A 6,065-nucleotide genomic window follows, 5' to 3' on the forward strand; every position below is an offset into this window, starting at 1 on the left:
GCTGAGCAACCAGGAGATCAGGTTAGTTAAGGCAGGCTGAGCGGGGGTGTTCAGCGAAACGATCGCCAAGCCTGCGTTTGGTATACTAATAGGCTAAGACATTTTTAGATCAAGAAGTAGGTGGTGTTGGGTCTCTTGAAGACAATTGAGCTGAAGAAGTACCCAGGGCCTAATGATATCCATCCCAGCTTATTTGAGAGAGGCAAGAGAGGAGGTTTCTGGGGCCTTGACGGTGGCAGGTAATGAATTATTGAAGCTAAAAAGCTATCAATAAAATAATAACTACCCATGAGTTGCCAATATATCAAACTTATTTCCTGTCCATCAACTGTGGTAAAAAATCCTAGGCTTCTGCACGTTAATTTAGTGGTGTGTGTGCGCCATATGGTGTATGGAATATTAAAACACTCTACAAAAGTGTTTTCTTTCCCTCCCGTAATACTTCACCTGCCCTTACGTCTGGCATTATGCCAGGTTACTGTTGACAGGTGCTCACAACTGATTTGTGTCTTTTGTGGTGATTTCTAATGAAAGAGGGGCTGTGTTATTTGAGAATAACTGGGAGAATTCACTGTGAACTCAATGTCAACTGGTATTGATGTGCACATTTGGAGCAAAGTCTCACTGGGGATTTACATGCCCATCTGAGTATTCACAGTTTAATATGATTGTTACAACTGTTTACAGGTCTTTTGAAAAGATCTGTTTGTTCTTAATATTGTACCAAATCATGTTCCTGTTCACACAAAAAGTGATACGTAGGTAATAACTAAGGGAATTGCTGAGGCAAATATTGCATAGTGCCTCCCAAGTACATCAAAAAATTCATCTACATATTCTATTAATTTGTTCAACCTTACTTGATTTCTCACAAAATTATTCAAATGAAATCTGTGATAAATCCATTTCTGCAACAGCCCATTCCTTACCTGGTATTTCTCATTCTCAGAATGAGTAGATAGAAGCATAGAACATACCCATCGGCCCACCAAGTCCACGTCGACCATCGATATATAACGAGTACATATTTGTTATATGGTATTTCGCTTTTTCATCCACCGATACTGTGGGGGTAAGTTATAGAGGCCAATTTACCTATAAACCCGCATGTATTTGGGATGTGGGAGGAAACCGGAGGTCGCGGAAGAAATCCATGCGATCATAGGGAGAATGGGCAAACTTCACATGGCAGCACACAAGGTCAGGTTTCTATATAGATCTCTGGCACTGTAAGTCAGCAGATCTACTAACTGTGCTATTGTGCCGCCCCATATAAGAGCTGGTACTATTGTTTCCACAGTTTTATTCTGTTATTTCCTGGAATATCAATTCTTCACATGGGCTATAATCTACAATATTGCGGTTTGTGGAAATGTGCCCTTAACACAAGCTTTACGAAATTACATTGAGCATTACTAATGTCCCCCGAATGTCACCATATCTGGCTGTGGTAAATTGTCAGTCCCACTAACTTACTAAGTATTGCATATTTACCTTGCATATTTTCCATTCTTCCACATTCTCTCTATTACAGATAGTTCTCACATAGTTACTGTTTATTTTTGTAGTCACAATATTTAAAAATGAGGTTAAAATCTTTAACATTCTGTCTGTTGAGATTCAGTGGGTCAGAAACCTGGAGATCAGCTAGGGGAATAATTAGAGATCAGGACAGTGTCATGGAGTCATAAAGTGTGGACGCAGGCCCTTTGGCCCAACTTGCCCATGCTGACCAAAATGCCCCATCAACACTAATCTCACTTTCCTGCATTTTGGCCATATCCTTCTAAACCTATCCTATCCATCAACCTGTCCAAATGTTTTTTAAACTTATCTCCTTCAACTACCTCGTCTGGCAGTTTGTTCCATATACCCACAACTCCTTGCGTAAAAAGTTGCCCCGCAGGTTCCTATTAAATTTTTCCTCTCTCTCACCTTAAACCTATGTATTCTGGTTCTCGATTCCCCTACTCTGGGTAAAAGACTGCGTTTACCCTATCTATTCCTCTCATCTTATATATCTTGATAACATCACCCCTCATCCTCCTGCTCGCAAAGGAATAAAGTCCTTGCCTGCTCAACCTCTCCTTATAGCTCAGGCTCTCAAATCCTGACAACATCCTCATGAATCTTCTTTGCACCATTTCCAGCTTAACATCTTTCCTATAACAGGGTGACTAAATCTGTATCCACCAATACTGCAACCCTGGTATTATTATTGGTTTTCTATTTTCCATTGTTGTGCAACGACTTGGCAACACCATTCACAAACACATTTTTCACCTGCGAGTTGTTCGCTCACTGTTCCACTTTATCATTAACTCTCCTGTTCCCCTACCTTGTTTTTTATGTTGCTGGGGAGATTGTACAACATCTATTACCAGATAAGAGAAACAATGTCTTACAAATAAATAGTGGGAGACCAAAGCTGTAAACATCACTATCTGTCACAATCTTATAGCCATTGACTATCTGAAACTGAACCAAATCATTTACAGCCAATGGTGGTGATTTTGAGGCCAGCTGGCCTTGTCAGTCCAGGTATTAGAGGTCAGGGATTTGGCAGGTGGTGATGAAAGCATCTAAACTGTACTGTTCCTATATGTACGCAAATGGAGCTACATTGCATAACTGATTATGGGAGCAAAGTTTTTAGGTGATGAAAGGGATGGCAATCAACTCGGCTGCTTTGGCCGGGTAGTGTAGTTATAATTTTGGAACTGTATTAATTCAGGGAAGGAGGAAATATCAACACTCATGACATGCCGTGTTAATGTTGGGAGCGTCCAAAGATGAGTCACACGCCACACAAGGTGGCCAAGCCTGTTTCCATTATAGCCTCTCAACCTTGTGAATAATGTTAAATATATTTATGACCAGCCTTTAAAGTAATTTTTCCGAAAATACTGTCCTGCTATGCTATCCCAAGCCACAACTTTCATTGAGTCTCTGGATTGGACATGGAAACTTTACTCCCAAGAGTCAAGAGTATCAAAGATTCCAGATATCCAGTTGATGATACAACAGTAAATTTCCATTTCCTATTGTGTGTTTTTGAGGGGAATCTGTAGATAATGCTTTTATCCATCTAGATGGCGGAGGAAGCTGGCATGGAAGATGCTGAGTAACCTTGATGAACTGCTCAGTGTTTTCCTAGTTTGTACACTCTGTTCCTCCGACTAAGTATCATGAAGACGCAAGGAACTGCAGATGCTGGTTTACAAAAACAGACAATGAACTGGAGTAACTCAGCTGGTCAGACACCATTTCTGGAGATGATGAATAGGCGACGTTTCAGTTCTGAAGGGTCCCAATGCAAAATGTCGCCTAGCCATATTTTTCAGAGGTGCTGCCTGACCCGCTGAGTTATTCCAGCGTCGTGTGTCTTTTTTAAACTCAGTACGTATCTCGTTGCTTTGCTGGTGTGATCCATTTTTGTATATAATTATTTTGTAATATATCGCATGACCTCATCTCTACTTTTCCAATCTCTTCCATTCTTCTTGACTTCCTTTTAATTTGAGTGCCTCTCTATCTCTACCTTGAATATATTCAATGATTCTGCCTTCACAGCTCCTTGTGAGAACATTCTGAAGATTCAGAACCCTCTGAGAATAAAATGCTTTGTATCTTCATCTTAAGTGGGTGTTCCTTTATTCTGAACCCGGCACTCCATTTAAAATAAGCTTTTTTAGATACTCTTAGAGGAAACAACCTGTCAATCCTCAAAATCTTAGATGTTTCAACCTTTTATTCGTTTACTCTCACGTGCTTGACTTTTCTTCGTATGTCAACGTAAAAAGCTAAGCTTCTCTGCTCTGCTTCCAGTGCAAGTTCATCGTTCCTTAAATATTGAACAAAAGCTTTATACAGGCTCAGCCCCCTGTAAAGCTGTGCCAAAACACCTCTAGTTTTATATCCCATATTTCATGCCAAAAAGAATAACATTCCATTAGCCCTCCACAATGGTTCAATGGTACTTTATTCCAAAGTACGGTGACATTTTTTTTGCATACTGTTCAGTAAAAATCTTCCAATATATATAGGCACAATCATACTTAAGTACAAGAGTGTAAGAATGGTAGATTATACTGAGGTAGTACGTAAGAATCACCAAGTTTCCAGGCCCATCTTGTACACTTCAAGTTCAAAGTTGTTAAAAATGTAGAGTCTTAACTTGGACATAAAGGCCCATTGTCCTGGTGGTGGCACTGGGGTGGAAGTGCAGAGATCCGCCTGACATGGGGATGTTTTTGATGTCCTCCACCGCTGCTCAGATGTTCCGTGCCACTGCAGGCTGTGTCCAATCCATGTGATCAGCCTCTTGGAGCGGTCGGTGCCCAAACCAATCAGGCCCCAGGCTGCTGCAGGACCTCCAGCGGCCCATTACGCCAAAGTATTGAGTCGTTTTGTGTCCACCTTATAACTTGGTCTACTTATCCTGTATCATCAGCAAATTAGGCTGGAGTACACATTGCTCTTTCATACAAATCATTAAGGTACATTGCAGGTAAATAATAACCAAGCACTGATTCCTGAGGCACCTTACTTACCACGATTACGAGTAGGAACTGATGTTGGCCAAACAAACCCTTAAGCATCTTCTGCTCATTCATCATTCTTTAAGTCCATTTTCTTGCCATTTCCCATAACATAGGATTCTATCGTTGATTGGAAATCTATCTCACTTGTTACTGATTGCCAATCTGATTCACGATTTTTTAAGTAGCCAGATTCCTATCCATGCTAATATATTGACCCAACCAGAATAAACATGCATTAACATTTTATGTAGCGCTTTATTAAACACCATACAAATTGTGTGATTTCTAATGTTCCTTTGTGCTCTTTCCTCTCATGTTTTGACGAAGGACTTTAATATTCCTATGTTCATTCTGTTGATACAACTACTTAGATGTATTATTTTATGGAAATATGGAATGCAGCTAACGTTTTTCATACTCTAGTAATGAATTTCTAAATTCATTTGTCAAAATAGCAGGTTGATGGGGAAATCTGCTGCAGGAAAGTGACAGAAGAAAATGTGTTTGCAGATACTATTTTCTTGAGATTACAAACTGCTAACAACATTCACTATGAGTTACTGGGTAGATTTGTGTCTGTTAAGCAGATATTTGCATAACTATACCATATATTGGAACATTTGATATGTGCTGCTTAAGATAATTCATCATTTAAATAATAAATAGAATAAGAAATATCTGCCTAATTGATCTCATGTACTTTGAAAAGTGGATAAGCAAGGCATAAGCTACATTAAAAAAAAAACACCGATCTCGTCAATCTACAACTGGTGTCATATTCAGTAACACTTGAATATTTACATTTTTTTTAAAGTAGTTCAAATATCCCACATGCTCAATGAAAATGTATATGCAAAACCATCTCTCACGATTCATTCCAAAAAATTCCATTTCAAAGTTAACTTGACATCGCTCACTGATAAAAAAGGTTAGCTATTATTAATGCTATAATGGCATGGCAATTAGAAAAATATCAATGTAATTAGACAAAGTCAATGTTACATAAAAGGAAAATCATGTTTGACAGTTCATTGGAGTTTTTTGAAGAAACAACATATGCTGTGGTTAAAGGGTATTTTACTTAGATTTGCTGAAGGCACATCAAAGATAAAGGGAAATCGTAAGAAATTCTGCAGGAGTATTAATAGCAAGTGGGAAACAAGGAAGAGAATAGGACTCCTCTAAGGATATGTCGTCAATGTGTCGAGACACAATAGATGGGCCAGGGGTTGAAGAAATGCTTCTCATCTGTATTTACTCAGGTCTGAATGACAATAAAGGTAATTCTAAATTACAAAAGAGGAGATACCATCAAACTAAGGGATATTAAAGTGGATAAATCCTCAGAGCCTGACCAAGTATATCCTTGAACATTGTGGGATCTGAGGGAATAAATTGTTGTGGCCCTGGCAGGGACCTTTAGCCACAAAGGAGATACTAGAAGGTGGGAGGATGGCTGATATTGTACTTTATATTGTACTGAAGGGCTACTAGGACAAGCCAGGGAACCACAAGCCAGTG

The sequence above is a fragment of the Leucoraja erinacea genome, chromosome 17 (assembly GCF_028641065.1).
Source record: "Leucoraja erinacea ecotype New England chromosome 17, Leri_hhj_1, whole genome shotgun sequence".
NCBI classification, from domain to species: Eukaryota; Metazoa; Chordata; class Chondrichthyes; order Rajiformes; family Rajidae; genus Leucoraja; species Leucoraja erinaceus.